The 9,626-nt window shown below is 41.9% G+C and overlaps 1 long non-coding RNA gene across 1 annotated transcript; it reads left to right on the top strand.

Moving 5' to 3' along the window:
* Positions 1-488: 488 nt before the first annotated feature.
* Positions 489-6,435, top strand: LOC110081598 (uncharacterized). Its single transcript, XR_012088432.2, has 3 exons — positions 489-621; positions 2,837-2,918; positions 4,031-6,435. It is a non-coding gene; the product is annotated as an uncharacterized LOC110081598 (long non-coding RNA).
* The last annotated feature ends 3,191 nt before the right edge of the window (positions 6,436-9,626 follow it).

Here is a 9,626-nt window from a genome sequence, read left to right as displayed (position 1 = left end):
CACAAGCTGAGTATGAGCCAACAGCGTGATGTGTTTCGCCATTTCAAAGTTAAGTTCCATTCTGTCTTCTTTTTGTAAAAACGTACCAAGTTGGTTAATGCCCACCCATTCACAGAGAGACACCAAGCAAGGAAAAATCCCAGAAGATGACTTCTTTTTCATCTGTTAACCACTTCATACCCAAAACACAAAGCAATTATCAAGGCTGTTTTTAGACAAGTGTAAACGTTAGTGAGCAGACAGGGTATCCTGTACACCAATGAATGCTGTAATTAGTACTGTCAATGTTTAGGCCATCCTATGCTATCTAAAGATTGGCATCCTTTTCCCTGCTGGTAACACGGGCACGATATTTTGCAGCAATATCAAGCCATTTCCTGATACTGTGCCATGGATACAGAAACACAATGTCCCACATTCATTAAAAGGGGGGCAGCAATGTGATATATTGGACAATATGCAGAATGTTTAGTATTGTTTTTATCTACAGATTTTGGCTATGTGACTACATTGAAGTTGGTCAAAGTGATGGAAAACTCCATTCATAGCTACCAGAAATACATAAGCCTGAGGAAGATGATTCAACATCCTTGCCAGGCACGTACACACACACTTTAACAGGTAAAGTACCCCTCAATTAGGCCACAGGCTGCCCCTGTTCACATTTATTTAATATTTACTTATTACATACATTTGTATGCTACCTGACTTACTGCAGTGCACTAAGGGTAATTAACAATGAACATAAACAATATCCTCCCCCAATTTCCAACAATATGATAAAGACAAACACAATTACACCAAATATTAAATTCCAATTTAATCTGAAGCACCAGGAAACCATTAAACTGGCTTGTTGTAGGAAATCCAGCTCTTAATAGAAAGTATGTATGCCCTTGACTGTGTGGACCACAGCAAAATATGGCAAGTTCTTAAAGAAATGGGAGTGCGTGACCACCTTATCTGTCTCCTGAGAAATCTATATGTGGGACAGGAAGCAACAGTTAGAACTGGAAATGGAACAACTGATTGGTTCAAAATCAGGAAAGGAGTACAACAAGGCTGTACATTGTCTCCCTGCTTATTTTACTTATATGCAGAATACATCATGCGAAAGGCAGGGCTGGAGGAATCCCAAACTGGAATTAAGATTGCCAGAAGAAATATCAACAACCTCTGATATGCAGATGATACCACTCTGACGGCAGAAAGTGAGGAGGAATTAAAGAACCTCTTAATGAGGGTGAAAGAGGAGAGCACAAAAATGGTCTAAAGCTCAACATCAAAAAATCTAAGATAATGGCCACTGGTCCCATCATCTCCTGGCAAATTGAAGGGGAAGGTATGGAGGCAGTGAGAGAGTTTACCTTCTTGGGTTCCATGATCACTGCAATGGTGACAGCAGCCATGAAATTAAAAGACGCCTGCTTCTGGGGAGGAAAGCAATGACAAATCCAGACAGCATCTTAAAAAGCAGAGACATCACCTTGCCAACAAAGGTCTGCATAGTCAAAGCTATGGTTTTTCCAGTAGTGATGTATGGAATTGAGAGCTGGACCATAAAGAAGGCTGACCATCGAAGAATTGATGCTTTTGAATTATGGTGCTGGAGGAGGCTCTTGAGAGTCCCTTGGACTGCAAGGAGATCAAACCTATCTGTTGTGAAGGAAATCAGCCTTGAGTGCCCAGAAGGACAGATCCTAAAGCTGAGGCTCCAATACTTTGGCCATCTCATGAGAAGAGAAGATTCCCTGGGAAAGACCCTGATGTTGAGAAAGTGTGAAGGCAAGAGGAGAAGGGGATGACAGAGGACAGGATGGTTGGACAGTGTCATCGAAGCTACCAACATGAATTTGACCAAATTCTGTGAGGCAGTGGAAGACAGGAGGGCCTGGAGTGCTCTGGTCCATGGGGTCATGAAGAGTTGGACATGACTTAACGACTAAACAACAACATGTATTTCCCCAATGTGAAGCCTTTTGGATCCCATCCAGAAAGAATCAGAAAAAAATGACCAGAAACCATAGAAAATGCTCAGAACCACAGTAAAACAAAATCAAACAAAGAATGAATTGAAAAGCTATTAAAGATTTGTATTCTTGGATTGCTCAATTATTCCTGGGAAAGTGAACTTTATTACATGAGGCACACTATGGCCCATTCACACATAAGATGAAAAGCTTCTTTTGAACTGAGATTTTAAAATGGGCATTCCCTTCCATCAACTTTTAAGAGTTAGTTCAGGAGAAAGTTAGGAAGCTACCATACTCTTCTCTCAGCCTATATTTCAGAAAGTTAAACTGAGAGGGAGGAATAGCCACTGTGTGCTCTAATCTGACTGGCTGTTGTTTGCTTTTAAAAAAGCACATTGCTATCTACAAAAGATGCAGTTCTTGAAGCAAACTAGAAACCAGTGCTCCATATGATATGTAAAAGCTTTACTTACTTACTTACTTACTTACTTACTTACTTACTTACTTACTTAACTTACTTACTTACTTACTTACTTACTTACTTACTTACTTACTTACTTACTTACTTACTTACTTACTTACGAACCAATGAACGAACGAACGAACTCAATTTATGAGTTCTCCAGAACATACGTATGTACGTACATTCTGGAGAACTCATAAATTGTTGCATTTCAATTTGTTCTTACAGACAGGCATGGTTGCCTCATGTTTTGGTAGAGGTTGGAAAGCAACAAAGGTTTGAGTTGCACTGTCAAATGCCTTTCCTTTCTGAAGGATGCTCTGGATTCACATATAGGTATCCTGGGGAAAGGAACAGAAGAGAGGTGTCTGGCTTTGACAAATATTTTATTTCTTTCCAGCTGCCTAAGGCGTATTTTCTAGTGGGTGCCAAAGGAGGTTTCTGGGGCTGGAACTGCATGTTTGCAGTAATCTGCAGCAAAGGTATTTACCATGGGTTATCTGTAAACAGGCACAAACCCACTTGCAAAACACACCCAGTTTTAAAGTGTACTAATATGAGGAATCCCTAGATTGTGCAAAGCAGCCATCATGAAGATCAAGACTTGGAAGGTGACTGTACAAACGGTGAAGGAATTGAGAATGAAATAGGGATGCATGCGGAGATGAGTGAGAAATCACATATGTCTGACAAGAGCCTACACAAACACAAGTGTGGACCTATAATAGGCCTTCTCTGTGTGACCATAACTCTCATGCTTTATGGGTATGGAACTGTACAGAGAGGGCTCTTTTCGAATATGACTCCTCTGGTTTCACACATGAAACCCCCAAGTCCCTGACCTGAATAGCTGAGCCATGGCAAGAGAAGGGCTTCTTCATCCCACTCCCAGGGACATTAAGCAGCACTCATTGAATCACTGCCGGAGGCATCATCACCACCATCACAAACTATTTTGTTGTTTTACAGGACAGACTATTTGATGACTATGATGGTGGTGGTTGAACTAATAGCCTGCTTGCATTCCAACAAGCTCAGTATTTCATTTTACATTTCTTCTCAAGCCTTCCCAGAATGTTAGCATTCTTAGGAGAGTCAGGACTTAATTAGCATATGCACAGCCATTTAGTAAATTCTGATCAAGCTTAAGGGCCACGACAAGCAATATATTGCTTGCATATGTATTTGGGCTCTTTCCCCCTCCCCCTGTACCTTGTTTTTGAAATCCATAAATCAAGTGACACGGCATTCACCTCTGGTGGCACAGCATTTTGCCTTCACTATGTCATTAGGATTTTTCCACTTCTTCTCCCCCCTGCCTCCCCCCCCCCCAGGTAGCAGTTATTTTAGTAGTCTCCCACTCTCATTGTACTGGAACTTATTAGTACAGTACTGCTCTTCCACTGTTTCTTTCATTGAAGCCTGACACCAAGCTCTGAAATAAACTGTTTTCTTAGGATTTCCTGCTGCACCTATTTATTTATTTAACTATTTCCTGTGGTATCTTGTTTAAGCACTTAGCTGGCATTCCACCTTGTTGTGATGTGCCTCTTTAATCCCCCTTTCCACTTCTTTTTATCTTTGCTCACCACAGGGCTGTTCAGACAAGTTCCCTTTCTACCTCCTCTTCAAGCCACAGAATGAATGAATGCTTCGTTACAGCCATCCAGGAAAAATTAAGAGACATAAAAAAAGAGTGCCTTTTTAAAAAAACCACACATTCTGAAACCTGCTGCCAAGTCTTCAGCTTCTTCTTCGACTCAGCTTTTCATATGTTTTATCTATATTAACTTGCCTCAGCTGATTATCCTAGCAAATTATAGCTTCAAGGCATGCAGTTAGAGCATGTCATAAAATGGCCCATCCACAACACATTTACAATACATAGAATAGAGTTGGGCAGTTGCTTTAGAAAGCAAATTGGTGGTGCTTGACTAACTATTGGTTACCTACTTTATCAGCCAAGTAATGATAAGTTGAAAATTTATGCTAGCAGATTTCAACAGCCTAGTGCTGGATTTATGGCTATTTAAGAGTTCAGACAGAAAGCAGCAAAGAGAACCCTACAAGACATCCTTGAAGCTAATTTTTATATGTGCAGTTCTGGGTAGCCATTAAGGGGGAGTCATTTGAATTTGCATAGTGCGAGAAGAAGATGCAGTGACTTCAGAAAGAGAAGGAGGAAGTCTACCAATCTACATGTAGATCTAAACAACAGAAGAAAAAGAAAATGTACTTTATCTATATTCCTGTTACACTATTACTAGGTCAGATCACTTGCTAGTTGTTAACTTTTGTTGGTGCTTTATTCCAGTAATCTGGAGAGAGGGCTTGTATCACAGTGATGTGGGATAGTAGTAGCCCTTTTTGGATCTCTGCAGGGTGTCGCTTACCCACTGCTACACATTAAGAGAAGATTTTGCCCACATTGGAAAATTTTGCCCTCAGTGTAAGTTTGTTTTTGCTGGTTGGAGTGAACAATAAATATTTCTTCAAGCAAGGAAAAGTTAAAAAAAAAGTATGATCACTGGATCTGGAAGTACTTGTGTATTATTCACACTAGATTAAGACAGAATGACAAAGATGAAACAAAGATGCTTTGCTCATGGAAGACACCTCTGTCTGGTTTTAGGGAATCCCCTTCAGGCCGTTTTACAGGGGCCAAACTCATTCAAAAGTGCTCCCATCCAGCTAGCATGAGGGGATGATGAGGATGCTGGGAAAGTAGGGGACAAGGAAGTTAACGTCTAGCAATTTCTTCCTGCTAACAGAAAAGTGAATACCTGTTGATGTGAGGAGAGGACACATGTCAATATTATGAGTATAAGAGCTCTTTAGGATGGGAGTGAGCATCCTGTTAATGTCATGGGCACTGGGAAAGATTTAATTTGAAAAGCCATATCTCCTTTCCATTCATGAACCTCCAAATAAATAACATTGTGTGTCAAAGTGAGGGAAACCAATGTATCTCAAATCTTTATAGAGTGACTAAACATATATAATATTGAATTAGACTGGTGATTGGTCTGACTGAGCTTTTTATCCATAGAAAGGTTTTATTTCTCCACAGACTGTGAAAAGCTATCTTGAGCAAAAAGAATCTGTCATTGCAACTGGTTCTCTGAACAATTAAACTTGTGGGTATTCCACCACTTATCAACTGCTATTTCTATTATCTCTGTAAAAACAAACTTCATGTGGTTTATCATCACCACCATCATCTGCTACTATCATTATTCGATTTCTTTCCAAAAAAAATTATAGAGATCTATGCTCTGAGGGGATTATAATCCAAATGCTGATGTGGACCATGGAATGAAAAGGAGAAGTAAGGATAATAGTATAACTCTGAAGAAATAGTGTTACATGTACTGCAGGCTAAACTACATATTACACACATTTGCATGTAATTTTCCTATAACTCCTTTTGTTTGTTTGAAATGAAAAGCAGTCACCAGGAATTTCAACTCTGAGCAAAGGACTGGTAGAGGTTACTTAGGAAAAAAAAAACTCTTGATATATTCTTTCTGGGAGGAAAATAAATTATTTTGAGCCAAACCACTGGCTCAAAAGCAAGGCATTAGCAGCCTCTGCCCTTCCAACCTCCAGCCTGCTGGTATTTTTTTTTTCATTTAAATAAAATGAAAGCAATGTTTTTATAGAACTGCATACTTTATATGTGCAATTTGTGCTAGCCTGTATGGAAGCTATTTGGAAAGACCATCTTCCATGAACAGAAAGTGTATTAGAATGAGCTATATATTTGAGAAGAAAAACATGAAAAGGGATCAGATCCCGTGTTAAGGGAAATTACAACACTATCCCTCCAACATGTCCAAAAGTATCAGCGGTGCGATTTCCCAATGACTAATTACAAAACAGGAGTAAGACAATTTGCCTACTGCAGATGGAGGCAAAATTGTTTTGGAATAAAGAGACAATTCTTTGCTTGTAAAGGAGGCCTGCTTCTAATGATATGCTGATTGTATTATGCATTTGGCCGTAAGAAAAAATGAGAGGGAGGGAGAAGTGTATAGCGGCAAAAAGAGACAATTACACCAGACCTCCAACCAACAGGTAGAACTCTTTCAAGTTGTCTGCAGCCTTACAAATGCTGGGCAGATGCAAACATTGCAACAAAGTATAGAGAATTGCAACCTATTGGTAGCCCATTTCGGATCTAAGATTGAATGCATCCATTGGAATCTTGACTCCTCATTTAACTCGGTAGATCAGATTAAGATATTCAGTGCATGGCCTGGTGGGTGGGGGAGACCAAAAGAAAGCCCAGAAAAACAAAAACAAAAAACTTCTCAGCAAAATGTCCATGCAAACATACCTGGCCTTCAGCCTCAGCCCAGCTTCCTAGGGAAAAGGGTCCAGGGTCCTGGGACACGCTCATTTAAAGCAGAAAGCCCCACCCTCTAGGGGTCTATCAATGCGGATCCTCTGGTGACCAATCACTGATCCAAAGCCATTGCAAACAGCTCTGCAGACTTCCCTGTTAACACTCCATCAGGCAGTGTTTACGGGTAAAAAACTTCTTGCATCCAAGGGATGATGTTTGACCAAACAAGACGCATAGCTGGATATATGGCCCTCAACCAGGTGAGGTCACGGATCACATCAATGATCAGGGCCTTTCCACAATGCCTAGTGTAATCATTACCACCCAGGTGTATCACCAACACATCTGGGGGATGATGACCAAAGGTAGCCACATGCCAAAGCTGGCTAGCATTCCATGGCATCCTCTCCATTCAGTATAGGTCCATACATCAAGGCCAAGACTGCTCCCCCATGGGGATTTGGCAGCATACCACGCTGCCCAAAAAACATAGCTGTGGCCCACGATCATGATGTGTCTTCTGCTCGCCACAACCATGGTACCTGTAACATGAAAACAAACCAGGCACCTGCCTAGATGTTAGGAAGTGTCCTGATAATAATAATAAGAAGAAGAAGCCCACCGTCCTATCTGTTTGATTTTTTTTCGGACGGTAACCAAGGGCTGCTGCAGTAGACACCGTACCAATTCTAAAGGAGTGTGTCCAAAATCTTAGTCCTTCAACTCCCACCTTATGTAGAAATAAATCAGTTAACTTCCAAAACTGGTACCTCGTCAGAGAGGAACCATTCTCATGTGTAAAGAAATATCCTGGGCTTGATCCTCTAAGGATCAAGTATGTTTCAACAGACTTCACTGGGCAGATTGGTTCTATGTAACAACATGACAGGGTGATACCTGCTCCTTTGCCCCACCGATCGGTCTTGGATCATCAGACATGAATCTGCAATGTCTCATCCACTACCCTAACATCCTGCCATTGTAAAGGTACCCTCGTTTTATCCCCCTTCCCTGAGGCGACTACTTCACCAATTCTGAGGGCTCCAAAGAATGTTAATAAGGACACTGCCCTGAATAAAGCAGCTTCATAATCATCCCTACAGAGAACCTCCCACTGTTCACAAATGCCTTCCAACAGCTCAAGAGAAATGGGAGCTCTGGTGTCCTTTACTCTGCCCCTTTCCTTGGACCAACCTTCGATCATTTTTCTAAGGCAGTAGTTTGATGAATAGTCCTGGTACCCATTAATTTTCGCATGGAAGGCTAGAGCCGATAACCTACCCTGTATAGTTCCTGGTACCAAACCTTTCCTATTAAGGTACACTAGAAACTGCTGAAGATGTTCAATTGGGGCAGGCCACATTGGGTCCAAGTCCACAGGCATGATAATTCATCCGCTAAGCTATTGTCTACACCTGGGACATGCCTGGCCTGCAGCAGAATATTAAATGTCAGGGCATGCAGCATGAAAGCCCTGACCAAAGTCATGACCCTTTCCAAATGTGAAGTCAGGTTGTTTACAATATAAACCACCACCTGGTTGTCGCACCAGAAACATACCACAGAGTTGGCACATTCACTTGCCCAAAGCCACAATACGCCAACTATGGGAAAAAACTCCAAAAATGTCATTTCTCTGGTGATCCCAACATGGTGCCATTCCTCTGGCCACTTGCTGGCACACCATCTGCCTCTGAAATATCTGCCTGCTGCGTTCGACTGGACCTGAAACTCTGCTCTAAGCATCCTCTCTCCTCTCCAAAGTGAAATGCCATTGAATTCAGGTAGAAACTGCCTCCAGACTTTCAAATCTTCTCTCATGCCTTGAATAACCCTGGTCCTATGAAAAGGATGACTGAGCCCCTGCATTGTGTTACAAAGCCTACACAGAAAGGCACTACCAGGCACAACCACTCTGCAGGCAAAAATTATGTGTCCAACCATCTCCTGTAGCTCCCTCAGGGTCACCTTCTTCTTTTGTAGCATCGAAGCTTCCGTGACCTTTAGGTTAACTAATTTTTCCTCTGACAACCTAGATGTTTGCTGAACTGTGTCTAATTCAATACCCAAAAACGTCAAGGCCGTAGTCTGCCCTTCCATCTTGGTTGGTTGGTTGGTTGGTTGGTTGGTTGGTTGGTTGGTCGGTCGGTCGGTCGGTGGGTGGGTGGGTGGGTGGGGTGGGTTGGGTTGGGTTGGGTTGGGTTGGGTTGGTTTCTACCCTGCCCATCTAGACCAAAGGTCTACTTTGGATGGCTTTTCCTCAGCCAAAGGCAGACCCAATTAATCCGCCATGGAACAGAAGGTGTCTAGTATAAATTTACACCTTCCGATGTTCTTTTCCCCACAAAAAAGAAAGTCATCAAGGTAATGGGCCATATTCTTACATCCCACTCTACTCCTAAGCTTCCACTCAAGGAAGGAACTGAACCATTCAAAGCTGCACATGAAACTGAGCAGCTCATAGGCAATGCTCTATCTATTTGGAAAATAATTGAAAATAAAATCCTAATAGGCCAAAATCCTGCAGGTGGACAGGCAAAATCCAAAATGCTGATTTTATGTCACATTTTGCCAGTTCTGCCCCTACACCACACCTACGGACCATGCTAGCTGCCTCATCGTAGGAGGTATAGCGGACGATACAAAGTTCCTGAGGGATGGTGTCATTAACCAAGCCACCTTCAGGATTGGACAGATGATGGATCAATCTGAACTCACCTGGCGCCTTCTTTGGTACTATTCGTAAAGGCGAGACCCACATTGTCTCCAAAGGAGGTGTCGTGAATGGTCCCAAAACTCTCCTTTCACATACCTCCTTAGCTATCTTTCCTTGAACTACTCT

This window comes from Pogona vitticeps, chromosome 6 (genome assembly GCF_051106095.1).
Source record: "Pogona vitticeps strain Pit_001003342236 chromosome 6, PviZW2.1, whole genome shotgun sequence".
In the NCBI taxonomy this organism is placed as follows: Eukaryota; Metazoa; Chordata; class Lepidosauria; order Squamata; family Agamidae; genus Pogona; species Pogona vitticeps.
This window is presented reverse-complemented; position numbering and strand designations above follow the sequence as displayed.